Raw genomic sequence first — 21,850 nt, 5'->3', positions numbered from 1 at the left:
GTGATTTTTTTTTTTTTTTTTTTACTTTAAACTTTAAGTGTATGATTCTTGGGTCCTGATATTTATCAGCTTAAGAGGATCCTTTTCATTTCTTAGGCATTTTTCTTGCTTTCGGACACCAGGTGGCGACATGAGGTGAGATGTGGGGAGTTTGGGGCCCTGAGGTTGAACAATGTCAAAGCGAAAGAGGAAGCAGGTAGAGATCTGGAGAGCAAATGGATCAGATTTAATTGTGTGTGTGTGTGTGTGTGTGTGTGTTTGGAAGACAGACAAATCAAAAAAGGAAAAACATTTTAATGATTTGGTTACATTTTGGCTGAGAAAGACTAGATAGATGGCCTTCATCATCTGTGTGAAACTTTCTACTAAATTCTAGGCAATATTCTACTTGGAAAATTCGGAAGCTACCAGAAGGTCTGTAGTAGCTACTACAGTCATTTTTTTTTAATTAGTATTTCATTGTATGTAAGACTCCTCCCTTCTCTCCCATTCATTTAACATTTATGGAGTACCTACAAGGTTGCACACACTGTTATAAGCACTAGAAATGTTGTGTTATTTAAGGTCTAGTCTTTGCCATCTAGGACCCCATAGTTTAGAAAAGGCAGATACATGACCCCTAAATCAGCAACACGTTATGGATTCTAGGATGGAGTCAGGATGGAGGTAGGATAAAGAAGCGTCAAAGGATGAAGTTGTCACGCAAATGGCTAAGGAAGAATTTCATGGAAGATGTGAATTTTGAGTTGAATAATGAAAGGTAAATAAATGTTAATCACTCAGAACAGTGTGCAAGAGGGAAGTTATTATATGTAATAGTCATTTTGCCACCACAAACGGTTTAAGTATGTGTGGTGTGTAGATGAAAAGTTGGTTGGTTCTTAGCATTTAGTCAAAGTTATACCTCAAAAGCAAAATCATAATTGCCATTAGTAGTAATTCAAAAACCTAGTTTTTGAATTTGAACATATGAGAGAATATACATTTGGCAAAATTCCCCACCCTCTTGTAATATGAGAATTTGTGCAATGTGTCATTATAATATGAATTGGGCTTAAACATTCAAATGTTTTTATGGGGTCAGGACAGGTGAAATATGAGCCATCTGGATTTCAGGTAAGAAAGGTCTTGGAAGTGTGATGCCAGGAAGAGTATGAATAAAATAAAATTTAGAAACTATTCAGAGAAATGGAAATTTCAGAAAATATAAGAACCTAGAGGGAGGATCGTAAGTTGGCTTGATGCAAGCAAGCCCTGCCATTGGGATCAGAACAAGGGACTGCAGGAACTGATCAGAGGGAGTCCATAGAAAAGGCTTGATTGCAGAGAGATGGTACTAATGGTTTTGTCTAGGCAGACAAAGGGAGTTTGTAGAGGGATAGTGTGATAAATAGATGCTTGCTTGGCAAAAATTGGGGATGGATCAGAACATTAATTTGCGTTTCAGATGGCTGTGGAGAGAGTCGGGTAAGCCTTTCAAGGAAGTGACATGTCTTGTTCACCACGTTTTTCCATGCCCAATCACAGACCTAGAAATTTTTCCTCAAAAAGTATTTGTTGAATAGACAAAGTAAAGTAGATGGGCTGAGTGCCAGCAAGCAAATAAAGACTGGGTTAAAAATGTTTATGAGCCGGCCCAGGAGTGAAATATAAAATCATATCTTAGAGACTGCTGATAGATTTAATCAAGTCGAATATAACATGAGGAACAGTTTGTTTTTGCAGAGTTGCCCCTCAAATGAATTCTGACATCGAGAAGAAATGACCTACATTTCTTTCTTTCTTCCTTCCTCCCTTCCTTCTTTCCTCCTTCCATTCCTCCCTTCTTTTTCTCTTTCTCATGTTTTTGCTTTTATTTCAGGCACATTGAATTAGGTTGTTTTCCCCGGTTCCCATCTTCTCCTCTTCTCTCCATTTTCTTTTTCTCCCCCACCCTGCCACACCTTCTGCATCCCCTCCCCAACCCTTTCTTTTCTCCTCCTCCCCTTCCTTCTTTCCTTTCCTCCTCTCTCCCTCCTTTTCCTTCCCCATTCTTGTGTGAGTGACACATATCGAATTGAAGATAAAGAAGCACAGTCCCAAAAGTTTAATGTAAAGTGGGAATGTTCTAACCTTTGTGCTCTGGATGGCTGACAGAGTTCTAGCAGCAGCTTTCAGGGGACTACAAAATCTATTGGGGTGGGGGGAGCCATACCTTATTATAACTCTTAAACCTACCTTATTGTGCCATTAATTCAAGAAACACTTAATGTACGACTATGTGTACATGGTACTGTGTTAAGCACTCTGAGAACATGAAGTTGCTTGTCCCTTAAGAAACTTAAGCTAATGGATGGTCCAGAATCTAGACAAAAACAAATATAATATTAAATGGAAAATGATGTTATAAGAGAGGAACAAAATATTTGATACAGGTGTGATTTTTATATTGAAGTCCAAAATTGGAGTAGAATTTATTCAGGTTTATTTTCCAGGAAAAAAAATGCATTTATATTAATAATTATTAAGGATCAGGATGTCCTTCCTAAAAACTGACAATCCTTATGGGCTTAAAAATCCAATTATTTTTCCATAGCATCAGTGTTTTTTATTAAATTTTTAATTTGAAGGGTTTAACTCAAAAGAAGAGCCTTAAAAATCCCCCCAAAATGGGGTTTGTAAACCTGCTGGAATATCCTTCCTTGAGTCACTATCATATGATATATTGGAATGTAGCTAACTTTCTATAATGTAGTTTAAAGATAACCTTAAATTATTATTATAACCTTACATTACAGTAAGCATTATAACCTTATTATTAAGTTCTGCATTGCATGTATTTGATGAAAAATCAAAGCTGTTTTATTTTGAGTTACTAGTATTCTCTTATTGTTCAAGAATTAGATTTGTCCTAGTTGTAGAATCATTTTTTTCAAGATAAGAAATGAATCTGTGACAAGTATTGAGGATTGAAATGGGCCCTAGAGAACCTTTATGGAAATAAGTTAAAGAAATATTTAACTAATTAAGTATCTCTCTCTCTCTTTCACACACACACACACACACACATGCACGCACACCCCTACCTCTCTTACACTTTTCTGCATCTGGGGCTTTTGGAATTTTTATATCATCGAAAACGCTTACCTTCTGCAGAAAGCCCTTGACCTTGAGGTACCTTGGGAAATTTTAGGAGCTGGCCTAATCCTATATATTCTCCAGGAAAATTTGACAGCCTTATTGCTTTTCATCATTAAGTGATCCTGGAACTTTTCCTAAATAGTCGGGCATATTAACACCGGCATCTTGATTCGGTTCCAACCCAACCTTCAATTAATTCCACTTAGGCTAGTCATAGCATTCTTTCTCGCTCCTTCGGTGACCTAAGCCATTCTGGGAGAATGCTGTGTGTGCTGTTAATATTCATAGAGTTCTCAGGAGACAGAAGCTATAGAAAAGCCAATTACCATGCTTTTGCTATTATTACTAATCGTAGGGTTCTACCTCAAAGGAATGAGGGAGAGAAAAGATGAAATAGCATTGATAAATGACTTGCAAAATAGAATATGCTGTAGAAAGGTTCTAAATATTACTATAAAGAGTGGAGACAGCATGCAAATGTGATTAAGAAGGTGGGGTCAGAGGGCAAAAGCTGGAATATGGGTGCACTTAGGGTCAACACAACTGAACTCAGCTATGATGTAATTTCCTGCACATACCAATCTCAGAGTCAGGTTTTCAGGAAACAGGATATTTGAAATGGCAGCACTGCCTTGCTTATGAAGGGGACCAGGAAAGAACAACAGTTGACTTTCTTGCTGAGCTGTGATCCCTCTCTTCCCCTGTTCCCAATGCCCACTAAACTCAACAATCACCCTCATAAATAATTTGGAAATTGGCATTGCTAGGCAAAATTTGCTCAGCCAGATTCTTAAAAGGAGAACTTTGAGGAAAAAGATGTTTGATAGTATGTATGGTTGGTGTGGTGGAGTACGGGTAATAGGAGTTATGGGACAATTTATTACTTGCAAGTTCTTGGAAATTGAATTAAAAAGATGAAAAGATCAGATCTTGAATTGGACTAAATTTTTGAGATGAAATAAATGATCAAGAAAAATTTATTCTCTCAGAAATCTGAACTTGGAGGAACGGGAGATGTAGCAGGAACAAGTTTATAGAGTGTAAATTGTGGGTGAGTTTTGCCTACAAAGTAAAATGGTTGGGTGCAATAAGTCCGTTTTTATTCCCGAACGCTTGATTTCTAATTCAGATGTTATCTGCCTGTGAGAAGTGGGAATAGCATTTTTCCCCACATAGATTTCATGAGGCCAAATATTGTTTTAGTTTTCGACAGCACTTTGCAGTTTCCTTGAAGGAAGATTGCTGCCCCCAAGGATTTTATCAACACTAATGTTGGTTTCTAGGTGCAAGTGTCTCCAAAATCCCATGTGCATATGTATCCAAATTTCAGCACCACAAGTTTTTAGCTTCTCACTTGTGTTTATTATAGTACCTGCCAACACAGGAAACACAGTAGAATGAATCTAGGAAAACATAGTCACTTTGAATAGAATCTTTGAACTCAGGGTTGAAAGAGAGCTTATAAGTTATGGAGTCAAACCTATTTTGGGATCTGGAATTTCTTCTCTGGTCTTCTTGGCAGGCAGAATCCAGGGTTTGCTTAAAGATTTGCATAGCTAGCGAGTGCGCTATCTCACAGAACAGCTGTTTTTGCTGTAGGATGGGAATTATCTTTATAAAATCTAGATGGGAATATTATGCACATGTATGCTTTTGTGCGTGTATAATACATATGCTCATTTAGGAGAGGCATATTCCCTCTATAACTTCATTTTCTTATTCAAAATCTAGTCACATGGGCTAAGAAGTTGAGCATACTTATGGGGGGAAATAAGAGAATTGGAATAGTGCTTAAAATCTGGGAAATGTGCCCACAGTATTTACCACTCTTTTAAGAAAGGATATTTAGGCTTTTAGTACTAAGCACATCTTTTTATTGACCCAGGAACTTCTACTATTTCACAATGAAAGCAGACTGTAAATAAAACGTTACTGATTTTCTTTTTTCCTTTTCCTGTAGTAACCAAATGCTTTCAGCCACTGAAGTCTAATGAGTAACAGCTGTGCTTGAAGTGTTTCTATAGATAAAAAATTTCAAGCATGGTAACATCTAAGGATTTTTTGCCGTTGTTGTGAAAATAACAATTGATGCAGGAACTAAGAGATGGCCAAAGGCATCAGTTCTTCTAATTGTCATTCAGCCTCTTCATGCAATAAATTAGGAAGTGGTAGAGTCTAATAATCCACTGCATTGGGAGAGATACTGAGGCTCTCTGACCTTGCAGGTAGTTGCAAGAACTTGCAATGGAAGTCTAGTTCACCCTCTGGGATGTCTTTGAGCCCTGATTTATAAGATATCTGATGTTAGAATAGCTAAACGCAGTAATTCTACACCCATGGTCTATTAGAGATAGAAGGGGCTGGAGAGGGTGTCCTTTACAACCTTTTATTTGCAAAATGAGGAACCTGAGGCGATTTGCACGAGATCAGCCAACTAGTTGCAGAGCTGTGCCTGCCACCTGAGCTCCTGTTTAATGCCCATTACATTCCACAAATGGCTTTTCCATAGCTTCCTTCTGGTTGCAACCAGTCAAAATATGATGCTAGATAAATACTACATATCTAAACATTCAACAATTGTCCCTCCCCCTCTTTTAGAAAAATCTGTCTAGGATATATTTAGGATGCTATCATTATCTGTCTGTTCACATATGCTTGGTGAAGGAGGATGCGTTCTGGGGTGGAAAAGTCATTCTTTCGCACTGGGCGTTTGTACAGGCATGAGATTCTCAGACGCAATTTGTTGAGGCGAACGTATTCTTCTTCAAAGTCAGGACTAAAAGCCTCTATACCGCCAGCTGTGCTTGAGTTCTTTTCACTTGGACATGTCAACTTCCAGTCAATTGTACTTCTTATTAGTTCAAATCGCTTCCCAGTGTAATAATGACAATAGTGTAAATAAACTCTACTTCAATAAAAAATTAAAAATAAAAACAAAAAACTCAAAAAGGAAAGTAGAGACTATCGCTGCCATTTTTAGATTTGTATGCTGGCAAGAGAGTCAAACATCAAAGAAATATGACTGCAAAACTCTTAGATTCAGTGGACATTGAACTGTGCTAAAATAAGAGAGCAACTGAAGCAGTGTTCGTGATTTTAAAATATTAAATCCGCAACACATAATCAATAATCTGGTTAATAATTCATATTGACTAATAATTGTGGATGTGTTTTTTTGCTCATTTCAATGAGGAATCATTTTTCAAGTTTTTATTTTATGAGCTTATAGCCCCATATTGGTATTAATTGTTATAAAATTAAGTTACTTATAAATAATAAAAAGAAAATATGAAACTAGATGTATTTGAGGTCTTGGAACAATTTACTTTATTTGTTTACTTGATTTTTATTTTTTAAAAAGTTTATATGTATTTAAGTTAAAAAAATCACTTCCTATTAGCTCCTACTAGAAACTAATGTCTCTAGTCAACAAGAAATCCGTAAGAGGTATGAACTCACATCTTTCCCCACAACTGTCCTGATTGCATCTTCTCCTTTCACTTCACTGCCTGGTTGTACTCTTTTTGGTCTATTCTTTGGGACCTTTGCTGGAACCTCAGTTGCCACAGTGTAGCAGAGGCTTAGAGCAATTTAGGATGATTTTTTCTTGGACCTTCTAGGTGTTCATGTGGAAAAATAAAATATAGACATGTTTTCCTCCATGTTTCAATCTAAGAGGCTTGGGCCTTTAGTTTCCTCTCCCTGTGGTGGTGTGTGTCCTAAAGCCAGCACACAGAGGGACAGAAAGGATCCACACCTTACAGCTGCACTGGTCACTCATGCAAGGTGGTGGAGAGGCAGAAGCAAGGGAGACAGTGACATGTGAAAGTGCCAGGGCCGCACAACAGTAAGATGGGCCTGGCCTGCTACTTGGAAACTCAGTGGGTGTTACTCCCACACTGTGGGAAGGCTAGCAAATGCATCCTTAGTCACAACCAGCCGTGGCATGTCTGTATTAGAGGAGAAGAGGCCACCTTGAATCTCAATATCTTATATTTATCTTCAATTGCCTATTCCCTAATGTACAGTTCTCAGAGAAGAATGTGCCACAGAGTTCCAATAGTTATGAAAAGATAACATACAGTATAGCTGGCAGTCCAGCAGGGATGTGGTTAAGATTTGCCAAGCTGTCCGATGTTCTTTTTAAGTAAAAAGATCTCACCGAATAACTCTTATGATCCACTTTTCCAGTTAAAAACGGGCAAAGAACACATTTTGCCATTTGTGCTAGAGATCAGTATCTCTTTATTTACATGAAAATTACTTTAAAAGCCAGGCAAAACCTATAAAATCTTAAATATTCCACACGGGGGACTCAAACTAAGAATCTTTGTCAAATAAAATGAGTTCTCCAAGATCTGCTTTCAGCCACTTTCTTTGCATCTAAACATAGCCTCTCTTAGAGGAAGGAAATAGTAAAGTTCTCACAGAGAGAAAACCGTTTGCCACTCAGTAAAAATCCTGGGGCCTCACTGTATGAAAGCTGTAATTTAGCTCGACTCACTCCTCCATGAGTTAATTTAGAGCACCAATAAAAGGAGATTATTTTTGGATTGAGAATCTGCCTGGCACATTCTCTGAATCTAATAGAGCTAAATAAAACCATCCAAACTCCTGTGATTTTTGGAGGAGGTCACCCACAAGTGACGGCCCTGTGATAGATCTTTGGAACACAGCAAACCAAATGCCAAGGAGCATGCTCTAGTCTGGTGAGGTTAGGAGCCACATATATGAACAGACCCACTTCTGAAACACGTATGACTTGGAAGAGATGTGGAATGTGAACATGCAAGTAGGCCTGAGTGTGCACACACGCACGTGCACACACAAACACTCCCATTGGTCCAGGAGGGAGCAAGGAGAAAGGGAAATCAGAGAGAACTGACGTAAAATAAGCTGTGTCCCATTTTTGGCTGTGGCACCTAACTGGTTTCCACTGGGCAAATCACTTCAACTTTTTGAATCTCAGTTACTTTATTGTGAAAATGGGAACAATTGTCTTTCTTAAAGGGTTATCATATCAGATATGAAAAGTGTATATATTCACAATCACCTTACAAGTATAAGAGGAATTTAGTTTTGATTTTTTTCCTTGCCTATATCCTATCTGCTTTTTTCTCATAGTCAATGTAAGATAAGCCCGTCATAGAAAATAGAGAAGAGTGTGAGAAGGCAATAAGAGAAAAATATCTATTATTGGCGTCACTCAGAGGTGAACACTCTTAACATTTTATTTCTTTCTAGTCTTTTTTTGCTGAATGGTTTTATACAGTTAAGAATATATCAGGAGTTCCCGTCGTGGCGCAGTGGTTAACGAATCCGACTAGGAACCATGAGGTTGAGGGTTCAATCCCTGCCCTTGCTCAGTGGGTTAATGATCCGGCGTTGCCGTGAGCTGTGGTGTAGGTTGCAGACGCAGCTCGGATCCCATGTTGCTGTGGCTCTGACCTAGGCCAGCGGCTACAGCTCCTATTAGACCCCTAGCCTGGGAACCTCCATATGCCGCGGGAGCAGCCCAAGAAATGGCAAAAAGACAAAAAAAAAAAAAAAAGAAGAATATATCATATGTGTAACTTACATATATATATATATGGATAAATATATGTTCACAAATGTCCCTTAATAACATTAAAAAGCCTTTATAAACACAACTTGTAATACTACATAGTCCCCCTCCTCCTCATCTTTATCAACATTACTGCCAATATTATCATCATCATTTATTGATCACTATATACCAGACAAAATATAAGTAGTTTACATATGTTATTTTAGTTCATTCTCATGAGATATTGATGTTTGTATACTGAGATAAATACAACCAATATAAGCAAAATATTGAAGGGAATAATAGTATTAAACTATAAACCTTGGAGAATCCTCAAGACCATTTCAATTAAATTAACTGGAAACAAGGTGGCAGTAATACTGGCAATGACCTCAGACTTTTTTGGAAAGTTAAATCTAAATAAGGGTACACAGATATGTTTCTTGAGAAAGATGTCTTACCACTTATATATACATTTGAGAATAATTTCTTTAAAAAATTTAAAGCCTGGAAAACAAAAAGCATCTATTTGTTTTTCTGTTCCTAGGGAGAGAAATCATTTAAAGATGGTTTAATGCCTCAGTGAAATGCAAAAATGCTTCTTCCAAGAATACATAGGCACCATTCAGGGTTTGGAAGGGTGTTTTAGAATCACAGTAGAGGCCTTTTGCTTATTAAAATTCAGTAAATTCACTATTTTTCTAATCATTTAGCCTCTAAATGAAGCAGCTGAGAGGAATAAGACCATATTATTTCTTTAGTTTTTAGAAACCAATCTTGTAATTTCCATTTTTATCAAGAGAACACATTCAGAGGAGAATTGGAACAAAGTTGCTGCTGACTTGATTTGGCCGAAGATTCTTAAGCAATGCCTTTCATAACCATTGCATCTTTCTGCTGAAACCTTGCTGGTCTACCAGCCTCCGTTAGATGGGTGAAGGGAGAAAGAGTGTGAGAGATGGGAGAGTCAGCCTTTCAAGGGGAAGAGGTTGGTCGAGGATGGGTTGAAGGGGGTCTCTGGAGAAGGAGCTCTTTGGCTGCTAACTTTCCAACCCCCTCTTCAGAGTGACCCACTGGCCGCCAAGGCTGGTGTTATCCTCTACACAGTGTTGATGGTCTGTAATCCTTTGTCAGAGTAATTGACAGTGAAATCTGTACTTTTGCAGCTAATGATAAATAGGGCTTTTAAAGGTTGTAATTTCTTGTTTAACTGATGCCAGTTGCAAATACTTTGTGCTGAGGAATAATTCCTCTCTGCCAAATAAAATACAGTGGAAGTCTGGGGTGTGTTTTTCAGTTTATTGTTAATCACAGCTTGCCTGACAGAGCACTTTCTATGCAGGAGATAAATGCTTGGGCCGTCTGGCTGCCAATGGCAGTACAGAAAGGACTTTTCTTGGGGAAAAAGCTTTTCTGTTTCTCCAGTAAACATTAATAAGGCTTATTTATTTATTTTTTTACTTTTAATTTTTATTCTTGCATTGAAAAACTCTTTCAGAGAGGTAAATGTTTAGTTCTTTGAAAAGAAAGGGATTCTTTGAGTTTGTGAATGTGTCTCATTTCTTTCTCTGTTCCATTCTGGAACTGTGGTTTGCACATAGTTCCTCCAGATAAATGGCAAGAAGGCGACTTTCTCAATTCACGGAAAACTGTTTTATGAGCAGTGGGATTTGGGGAAGAGGGTCTTGAGGGGTTTGCCCATTTCAAGACTAGAGGAAAAGTTATAGTAAAAAAAAGGGCTAGGGAGTTCCCATCATGGCACAGTGGAAACAAATCCGACTAGTATCCATGAGGATTCGGGTTCAATCCCTGGCCTCACTTAGTGGGTTAAGGATCTGGCACTGCTATGAGCTGTGGTATAGGTCGTAGTCACTGCTTGGATCTGGCATTGCTGTGGCTGTGGCATAGCCTAGCAGCTATAGCTCCAATTTGACCCATGAAAAGGAAAAAGAAAAATAAAGAAGGGCTGGAGAATGACAAAGAGAAATAAGGGTTCCTGTGAGATCAAAAGGAGATAGGCTTGCTTGGATCTGAACTGGGGTTGCTGCCTTTAAAAATAAAGCAACACAAAAGAATGATGAGAAATATGTTTGTCTCAAAGTACAATTGCATACATTTCTAGAGTTTTCATAGCTAATTATGTTTTATTTTTTATTTTTTTAAGAAAGATTTTATTTTGTTTTATTTTTTTGTCTTTTTTTTTTTTTTTTGCTATTTCTTGGGCCGCTCCCGCGGCATATGGAGGTTCCCAGGCTAGGGGTTGAATCGGAGCTGTAGCCACCAGTCTAGGCCAGAGCCACAGCAACGCTGGATCTGAGCCACGTCTGCAACCTACACCACAGCTCATGGCAACGCCAGACTCTTAACCCACTGAGCAAGGGCAGGGACCAAACCCGCAACCTCATGGTTCCTAGTCGGATTCGTTAACCACTGCGCCATGTTTTAAATGTATCAGTAGGATTAGCAATTTTAAAATACCCTGAAGTCAATATGTTATCTGATACTATGTTTTTGGAAATTCTCATTTTTAAAATAAACCAGTTGCTTAAAGTGAGACTCTTGAGGAGCCCAGGAAGTTCAGTAGGTCTCAGGTGGAGTGTTGGAAGGTGAAGGCACTTCCAAGTAGCATAGAGCCTTTCATGGATGGTGTTACTGAAGGTTCCTAATGGAGACGGTGCATGGACTTTTAGGATATACATTTGGATCATTTGGAAAGGTCCTTAAAAGCTCTCCCATACATTGAAAAAATTGTCTCTTCTTCATGTCCTGTATTTGTACTTTGCACCATTGGTAACTCAGATACACATATTCTTCATAGATTGAAAACAAGATGAGCAGAAGAGTTAAAAACAGGTCCATACAAGAAATATAGTGGGAGGTGATGGACAGAGATATTATGGTGGAAGTTTAAGAATCAAAGGCACCTAAAGCATCCTGACAATTGTAGCAGGATGGGCCACATTATTAGCATTGACCTTGTGAATCTATAAAGCATCAATGTTTGCCACATGCCCGGCCAAAACCAAGCTCTATGCAATTGCCAGGATGCTACTTGAAAGGCAAAACTGCTCCTGTCACCCACTCCTCTGCTGACAAATTCATTACTGTCTCCCCTGTGCTAAAAGATGAAGTCCAAATATATGCTGTAAGAGGCCCTCTGCTATCTGGCCCTGGTTTCACTACAGCTTAATTTTTCTCCTCTTCTTAAAGTTCCCAACACTCAGCTTCTGCAACATAAGAAAGTCAAGATCATATCACTTACCAGCCCTGCATTCTTGAGGTGTCTACTTTTCTGAACCTGTAATGTTAGGACAATGACATGCTCCTTCATGGAGCTGGCATGAGGAATAACTGAAGTGAGTATCTCTTATTAGGAATGAGTGATACTGCTTTCTGTCAATCTGCTCCATCCATTACAGTCTTTCCCCTGGTCAAAATGTGTATTTTTTCCTTAAAAATCCAGTGCAATTAGCTTCTCCTTTTCTGTAACTATTTCTTCACTTAGTAAAATATAGTTAATCCCTACTTTGTGCTGGGGTTTTACAGTGTATGCCTCCATTATTTTACTTAGCTCATTTTTTTGAAGTTTATATATCTGTTTTTATCACTGAACTATGAGCTCTTTGTGGGGGTGGAGGACATTGACCTTCCACTGACCTTCCACCAGCCAGTAGATGTTCAATAAACATATATTACATTGAATAGAAAGAGAACACAAGATGGGAAACCTGAATTGTTTCATAATTGCAATTTAATTTTAATGTCATGGTTTAAAGGCTCAAATAAGCCTTGGGCATGAACTCAGTTTAATTTGTTGGCTACTGATCATTCCATGCCAACTCAGACCAAATGCTTTGCTTGCTTTGTTCAAGAATTGCACATTTGTCAGACTCCCCCCTATGGAGTTGGCATATGTATGAGGTGTGTATGAGGGAAAAGCAGACACACATGTCTGCTAACAAATGTAATTTCCATCATGAAAGAGCTAAAAAGACGACTACTCGACTTACTTTGTTAGTGGAGCTAACCAGTTCCTTAGGTTGAGGTGCTCATCCATTTTCACAGTAGAAGAAATCAAATTTTGATTTGTTTTCTCTTGTTTTCCATTGTTCTACCACATGAACACCCTCTGAACGATAAACACTTAAATTTTAAATTTTATTTTGCTAGCACTTCAGGCAAAGACAGTGTAATATTTTTCTTCCATAAATGGTAATAGTAGAATATTTCAAACAACACAGGGATTCCAGAAAGCTGAGGTTGTGGCAGTCCGGTGATTTATGATGCTGAATGTAATGGATGGATACTAGATCTATGCAATTATCTTGTTCCCATTGGCCTTGTGTATAATCGGATTTATGCTCTCATGACTCTGGGAAGAATTTGTAACTTGATGATCAGGAGAAGAATAGAAATATCTTGCAGGTTGTAACTTCAGTTTTGCAGATTTTGCCAAGTCAAATGCTCAGAAATGTTTCTGTGAAGTAAATACCTCTTATGAAAATCACATGATTGCAACCCAGTCATATATATCAAGGAGTTGGTGTATTTATCTATTTCAAGTTGGTGTATTTATCTATTTCAAGTTTCAAGTTCACAATACATGCTCACAAGTTCTATGCACCTCTTAAAAGTTCTTCCACTTTTTTATAGTTTTAGGCCAGAAGTTTCATAACCCCTGCATTCTTTCCCTTGGTCAGTCTGCTCAATCTCTCTCATCCTCAGTTTTCCATCTGCAATATGAGGGTAATGATTACATGACCTCTTAAGATAGTGAAATATACTCCATGTAAAGTACTTTACCATGATTCTTGGAAAATAGTAAGTAGTCAGTAATTGCTCGTTACTAAGAAATATTAATTAAATACTTGGGAAATCATATTAATGCAACATCACATTAAATACTGGAAAGTAGGTAAAAAAGGTACAAAATATTATCTCTGCCTTCACAGAGTTTACAATAATAATATCTTTCTTATATGCACAATATTTTTAGAAAAAAATTGATTTGAACCTCACAACAGTCCTTTAAGATTTTTTAAAAAATTTTGTTAGGACTTCTTTTTTTCATTCATTAGTAAAGAAACAGGAGCCTAGGAAGGATGTGAGTTTGCTGAATGATACTGAAGGGCAGCCACAGGATGGCCACTCAAGGCTCTGTCTTGTAGTGTCATTTCCAATACATACCAGTCTCTCCCTTTGAGAGTAAAATATATAGAAAACAAAGAAGACAATATGACAGTGTAGAACAATGTGCTCAACTGTGTGAATCAAGCACTTAGTACGAGTTAAAAAAAATAATAATTAATGTGATCTAGAGAGGCTGAGAAAAGCAAAATAAAATTTTAATTAACGATAAAATTAATGAACTCACCCATTGGCCATTTTTAATTCCAAATGGTACTAAACACTGGTTCCCCCCACATATTCAATTAAATAAATGTTACTTTGTTTAGTGTTGCTAAACTGCATTAAATTATTAATGTATTTTTCTTTAAATTGTATTAAGTGCTCTTTGCTTATACTATAAAGACACTGGGACATAAATGAAATAGCATATGTGTAGTGTTTTATGATCTTTGGAAGAAAGGCACCATATAAATGCGACCTCTCAACCCTCAGAAGTTATGAACACAATTACATTGTTTCTAACAGAATTCTGGTCTCTCCAACTGCACTGAGAATAAAGTGGGGAATATAGTTTTCTAGTTCTTTTCCTGAGGTTTACAAATCTCTAGGCCATGGTTAACTTTTGGCATGAGACCACAAAAAACACACTCCAAATATTCATCATATCCAAAGGTTAAGTAGTGTACACAAGATGTAATTGATTTATTGGCCGTTGGTCACTGCAGGCATTGTATAGGACTGTATGCAAACCTGCCTTCTCAGCCGTACTCTATTCTTAAAGGAACTTTTAGAGGCAAGCTAGACTTTGGAAAGCCAGTGACATACATCTTCCTGTCTCCTGTCCTGAGCCCCCACAAGGGATGATCTTGGAGAAAATCGCCGTCATGATAGTCTTTGTTGAAACGAATAAAATGTTAGACAGATTTGCCCCAACAGATCTGTATCCTGTGTATAATAGACTATACACTAAACTTTTCTTAATCTTAAATGTTAGAATTGGTCTCTCAGCCTGGGGAATAAATTGTTTTTCTGGATGCTCTCTTTTGGAAGAAGTGTCAACTTGGAATCTAACTAACAGGCCTAAATTCTGTTGTTACTGGATCCTTTGTAACATTATTTTTCCAGCCCTGACAAGAAACTGCTTTTCTAGAGGGACCCATAAAACTTACCTAGTGGCTTTGGTCTGCACTTTGAAACATATACTGCCAACGGTTCCAAAGTCTCACATACTACTTGGGTCCTAGTGGGAGGGGGTCAGCGTATAAACTATCAGAGTTTAATGGAAGAGCATCCTTAGTGATTCATTTTTAATGTACCTCTATTCCTTTTATGACACTTTCTTTCCTCTATGTCTGCATTATGCAGCAATTTAAGACCACATTGATATAGCACATGGTTGTACCACCAGCACAACTTGGCAATTGACTTGCTTGGAACTTTATACACTCTGCCTTGGTTTATTTAAATTTTAAACATCTGAAATATCTATTTAAAATACTTTTTTTGTTTACAGCTGAATCCAGCTGGCACTGATATCACATGAGCCATTGTCTGGGAGCTCCTACCTAGAAACTAATATGTCAAAGTGAGTTACCAAACATAGCTGGCATGAGACTAGGTAATGATGATAGGTCTTAGCAGTTTTAGAGGGCTACACAGAAAGCCCAAACAAGTAAAATCTTTCACAATGCCAAAGGTTGGTCGTTTCCATCTTGAGCAATTGGATCTGCTTCTGGTTCTCATGTTTATAGCACTGTTGCAGTTCAACCCAGGATTCTCTGAGCTGAGTCACACCACACACACATACACAGACTTTTTATAATGTCTCCACTCTCTATATGTTAGATTATTTTAAAATTCCAAAACTTTTCATAAATGGCTTTTCATCTTTGCTGTTATCTCAATTGTTTGAATACTTGCTAAATCTGAACATTTTCTTTAAAGTTTATCTAAAAGACAATAAACATCTATTCAATGTTGAAATAACCCTGATATTTGAATGTTATTTAAAACATCAGGAACACTGCAGATTTGATAATGAAAATGTGTATCCATGGAATTACATAATACGTCATTAATCATAGATTCCAAAATTGGAGTAATTAGTAAATAAATGTATTATTATTTACTATATACCTCTTTGAGAGCAGAGATTTATTCATTGGTCAAGTATTTGCAGAAAAACTTATAATTTAAAATCAGGAAAAGATAGTAAAAAGTCTGACTTGCCCTAATTTATAACAACCCAACTTGCCAAAGTTAAATTTTTAAGATCACATGACTGGGGGAAAAAATCACATGATTTTCAGGATCAGACAGGGTAAGAACCCAGGTTGTCTGACTTCTAATCCACTGGAGTACTCCCCCATCCATTGCTGATTACATAAAGTCTTTTTGATAAAATTATATGAAAAGACTTATAAACATTGGATTGCTGAAAATGTAGGAAAGGATATAAAATCATTATTGTATAAATCTGATCTAGGGCTATCACTAAATAGAGGTAAACTTTTATACAAAAAATAGTCTCTCTCAAGTCAAAAAGTTAACTAAATGGATGTCACTTGGTGACCACCTAGGTAGGCTTAGTGGCAAATAAAATTTGTGCCCTTTTGGCTTTTGGGAAGAGCTGAGACTGGTGCTAAAACTGAAGTCGCCAGGAAAAAAAGTCATGATAGTCCTCCAGTCAATGAACTTTGCTCCCAAAGTGATGAATCTGTAGTAAAGAAAAGTAGTGATGCTCTCAAGGGAAATGTGACCATTACCTCTGAAAAACCTTAATATGTAAACAACCAAATAGAACAAAGTGAAGGCACCCAGCAGGGGTCTGCAAAATACAACTGAATAGCAAGAAGGAAGTCAGTTTCCTTGTAGGGAACTCCCTCTTTGGCTAGATTAAAAAAATGTAAAACTGCAACTGAGGATGGTCTCACTCACCTAATCAGTTACCACAAGCACATTTTCTCCAACCAATTTATGGCAAACATTATATTTATAAATTTTGATTTTCCAAAATCTCTTCTCCCACCTATGTACCCTATCTATCTGTCTGTCTATCTATCTATCTATCACCTATTTATCCCCTAAGTTCATAAAATCTTGCAATTTACTCCTAAAATACTTTATTACTTTATTTTAAAGGTACTGGCTTCCCAGTAAGTTAGCCATTATCATCAAACCCTGTGACAATTTAATTGGAATTGGAGGGGAATAGAGAAGGAATAATAAGACTGCCAGCAAATCAAAGTTCTGACAGTAAAGAATGCTTTTTTAGTGGAATTAAATGGTAGTTTGTCCTTTCTTTTGGTTCAACATATTGTTATCAAAGCTCTTTCTTGAGAATAATTTAAAAATTGGGAAAATATCTAAAGATAGGGGAAAATCTGTAAAAAGACCCAAGGATGTGAAAGGAAGAATGGCTGTTTTGGGATTGAAGACACATTGAAAACAAATGTCAGGGAAGAGAATGATTTAGGTGGTGACTAAAAAGCCATTGTTCTGACCCTTGGTTATCATCCTTTTCTAGTTATCTTCTTTTATTATTATTTTTTTATGTGAGAATTGCAACGATTTTTCATATTTATTTATTTTGCTTTTCAGAGCCGCACCCATGGCATACGGAGGTTCCCAGGCTAGGGGTCAAATCCAACCTACAGCTGCCAGCCTACGCCACAGCCACAGCAATTCGGGATCCAAGCCATGTCTGTGACCTACATCACAGCTCACGGCAACGCCAGATCCTTTACCCATTGAGCGAGGCCAGGGATTGAACTCGCACCCTTGTGGTTCCTAGTCAGATTTGTTTCCACTGTGCCACAACGGGAACTCTTCTAGTTATCTTCTTTTAAATCAATAAAACTTGTTATTAGGTCTTTCCTCCATCCTGGCTTCTTTCTGTTATGAGTTGAGCAGTATAAATTCTCTTTGCCAACTCTCAGATGATGGGGAGTTGGAAGTGGTGGGCATGACATGAGTCACAGTGACACATCGATTACTCAAAGGTTTCCACTCCAGGCAGACAAAATCACCTATTAACAAGTAGTTCTTTAAGGCCGTTCAACAGCAGGGGACATGATTCAGTGGAATAAGATTATGCCACATGGATTTTTGAGTGCTTTGCCCAAAACATTTTTTTTCTCATATGACCTTAGTGCATCAGCTTCCTTACTAGTCAAAAGTTACATATCCCGGGAGAGGAAATCACTATATAATTAAGGTTTAGGTGTGGTTGACAGACAGTAATGTTCTTGTATGTTGAAGAATGAATTAGTCATGATTTTGCCCAAGCTCCTTTAACAGTGAGAGGAAACAGAAAACACAGTGACTAACTAGAAGAAAATAAAACCTAAAGCTAAGCATTTATATTTTTGGAACAGAAATAATTTTATCAAGTCATGACTAAAATGTTCAATAATTCCGTAAGTGTCATCATTACCAAAGTCAAACATTTAATTAGTGCCATTGAGATGTAAGGGCTCAACGTTCTACACACTTTATTCACCTGCCCCGAGGTTTCCTTCTAACTGGGAAGATAATTACTGATACAAAGTCATGTACAAAGAACATGTATGAAAGACCTGGATACCACATGCTCCTGGAATTTACATGCCTTGGAGAGAATGCAGTAACCCTTCATAATAGGAAAATGTGTGTGCCAAGACTTTATAGAAACCTATCCCTGAAAGGGCTGTCAGGTTTGGTGGCTGAGTGTGAACTGAGCAAGGGTACAGAAGAGGCATTTTCACTAAGCACAGTTAACATATCTATTCAGTCATTCAAAGAAAAGAGGCTGAAGGATGCCAAGCACTAATGCTACATGCTGGGATACTACAGTTGGAAAGGTTCCTGACCCCACAAACTCATATTCTGGTGTGTGATCCATTGAACAGAAATCTTTACAGATTGTCATAAGTTACAAAGCAGCTAGTTCATTTGGATGTTGGAAGGGGCAATAACTAGGGGAATGCTAATTCTGCTTGGTGATCAGAGAAGGTTCCTATGAAGAGCTGACAGATTAACTAAGATTGGAGGAGGAGAAGGAGCCATCAATATAAAGAGTCTGTGGATAGGGGAAAGGCCTATGATGTGTTGACCAAGAGACAAGATCAAAGAAGAATGTGAATGAGAAACGAGGAAGGCGTGATTTGTCACCAGCATCAGCTGCATGACTCAAATGGGGTGAATGGAATGCCAAGTCATAATGCAGCTGGAAAAGGGATGCTGAACTTTACACATGACAGAGGAAGGCTCATGCTTACCGTGTCTTCTTACTTAACCACCCACATTGGTGTGTCTGCCTTCCTCCATCACCCATTACTGGCTCTGATGGGCACCACATCTATTGGAATATCTTTTCTCTGTTGTTACCCTACTTTTCAAGGGCTTGTGGCTTCATTACCCACATTAGTGATAAACTTCCTTGAAGGTAGACAGTGTATAATATTTGTCAGTTTCTCAGAGAACTACTTGCCTCACATGTAGTAGATGGTCAATTAATATTTGCTCAAATGAATGAATAAGGTGAGAGGATGTGAAGGTTAAGATTAAGTGTTACCATTGTTAGTGGCATCAACTTGGGAATGAGTCTAAAATAGTTGATAGAGAGTGTTTCCAGTAAGTCTTCTGTCACCCAAACCATGGTTAGGAGGTCAAAGTTAGTAGAAATCATAAAAGAAATAGCAGTTATACTCATTCCTGTTCAGTAAGTATAAAGGTTAGATTAATTGTTTCAGATTTCTTTCTCTAGATTGTACTCTTAGGTGAACTGATTTCTTTTAAAATAAAGATTTATATTACTTTCTGGGCAGAGATTTATCTGGGCAGAGTAGTCTAGTTATGGAGAAATAGGTCAATCACCCAAGCTTCCTCCAGGCATGAAATTAGCCAAAGGTTTTCCAAAACAAAGATGAGAACAAAACAGAGTAAAACCAAGAACAATAACAAAAACAAAAGGTCATGATTCAGTCATTGCCTTAAGCAAACAATTATTAAAGTTTTCTATTGGTCTAGATACTGAAAATACTTTTTAAAAAAGTCCTAAAAACCCACAGTACTGGATTTGAAAGAGATCTTAGTTACCTAGTCCAACCTATAATTTTTCCAGTAAGGACACTGAAGCCTAACATCATAGATTTGGTCAGTAATCCTGCTCAATTAGGATCTGAACCTCCTGATTTCCAATCTAAAGCTCTTTCCACAATTGCTCCATAACAGAACTTAAAGCAGAGTAGATGGAAATGTATATACCTAGTTGTTATAATTTTAAAAACATGTATCTTAAAGCAACCCATTTTATAGACAAGAAATTTGAAACCTAGAGATGTTACAGTATGATATATTTCTTGGAAAATGTCAAACTTTAAATCACTGATTACATTTCAGCTTTTTTAATTCTCGAAAGAGAATTTTAATTTCTCTTCACTCAAACCTTATTTTAATATACCAGGCTTCTAATGCTGGCCATTTGGGCACATTTCAGTTCTATATTAGTTTTATGTCAGGGGCCAGAGTACCACCTGAGAGGGCTTTAATTTCCTTTTCATCTCTCCTCATTTACTCTGCATAGTGTCTCAGAATTATTCCTAGCTCCATCTTTACTGTGATTAAAGAGAAATTCTCTTTTCTCTGTGGCTTTCTCTGCTATAGGCGTCTGTCCTTTTAACTTGAGATGAAAAAGTGTAAGGAAGTACAAGTCGTGCTTCTATTTTCAAGTGTTCAAATGCCTCGTAAGTGTCTTTTTATCCAAGTAAAAGAGTCTTGTTCCACCACTACTGTCCTTTCAAAAACTGAGCTGACTCATTAATTATGTACATCTCTTCACTGCTGTCTGCTTCCAGGTATATTTAAAAAAAAAAACAAACAAACTTTTTTTAAAATAATATTTTCTTGAGGACATTAAAATCTATTACCCCAAAAAAGGAATCATTAAAAAGAAATCTTATGGTGGTTTCCTCCCATGAAGACACCAGTTTCTTCTGTTAGTGTCAAGATTGATGTTATGTCTTTTACACAATTCTCACTACAAAGGAAAAATGCTACCCAAAGAAAGCAGGAGCTTATGGCCCCTCTAGAGCTCTGTTTGTAATCCTATTCAAGTACCGGGTGCTTCCAAGGGGACCACACACCTGGAATATTGCAAGTTTAGAAGCTTTTAAAATTGCAGGCAGAGCTCACTCTTTTTCCAGAAGTTTGTTTCCTTGGTTTCTTTTTATCCCTTTGGAATTCACCAAAGCGCTCAGACATTTAGAAAAAAAAGTCACTGAATAAATATTAAGTAATATGACCCAACTTTTGTGTTTTTAGACATGTGGCAACCAAATTAGTCAACCCAAGGCAAACAGGCTGCGAAACCATTGAATTTTCATAGCCTGGCTTTAGCCCTTGGCTGTTTTCTTTCTTTTTCCTAATTTTTTTAAACCCCTTTCCAGTAAGATTACTTGTTAAAGGTACAAGTTGCTTACCTATCTTTGAGTGTTAGAATCTGTCTGCTTTTTGAATGTTTCTTGTCAAAATTTGAAATGGGAAAGGAAAATTGCCTTGTTAAAAAGTCACAAATTTGCTAGCAGCAAAAAAGTGACCCAAATGAGGCTTTTTGAACAAACCTCAATGTATGATTTCCATATGCAATTTTGGGTCTACTGTTCTGTCTCAGTTCTTTTTGATTTGTAAAATTTTTTTGGGGGGAGGAGGGGCTGCACCCGTGGCACATGGAAGTTTCAAGGCTAGGGATCAAGCCTATGACACAGCAACCACCCTAGAGCTGCAGTGACAGTGCTGGACCCTTAACCCAGTGTACCACGAGAGAACTCCTGATTTGCAGTTTTTACTCATTTTCCAAGCTCCCTTGATCTCGACTATGCTCTCAATCAAGCCTAACTTAGCCACATCAACATATTTGAATGGTCTTTTTTTTTTTTTCAACTTTCTCCCATTATGCTATGATAGAGATTTAACGAAATAGATATTAACAGTGAAAAGAAGAAAAAAGGAAGAACAGTGGTTTTGACTAGTCCATCTCCAAGGAGAAATTGCACAAACAGTGGTAGCTGTAAA

At 37.5% G+C, this 21,850-nt stretch overlaps 1 protein-coding gene across 2 annotated transcripts in view; it reads left to right on the top strand.

The window, feature by feature from the left end:
- The window catches only part of PRRX1 (paired related homeobox 1), a 75,008-nt gene that overhangs the window by 26,631 nt on the left and 26,527 nt on the right, over positions 1-21,850 (top strand). The window lies entirely within an intron of this gene.

This window comes from Sus scrofa, chromosome 4 (assembly GCF_000003025.6).
Source record: "Sus scrofa isolate TJ Tabasco breed Duroc chromosome 4, Sscrofa11.1, whole genome shotgun sequence".
Classification (NCBI taxonomy): domain Eukaryota; kingdom Metazoa; phylum Chordata; class Mammalia; order Artiodactyla; family Suidae; genus Sus; species Sus scrofa.
This window is presented reverse-complemented; position numbering and strand designations above follow the sequence as displayed.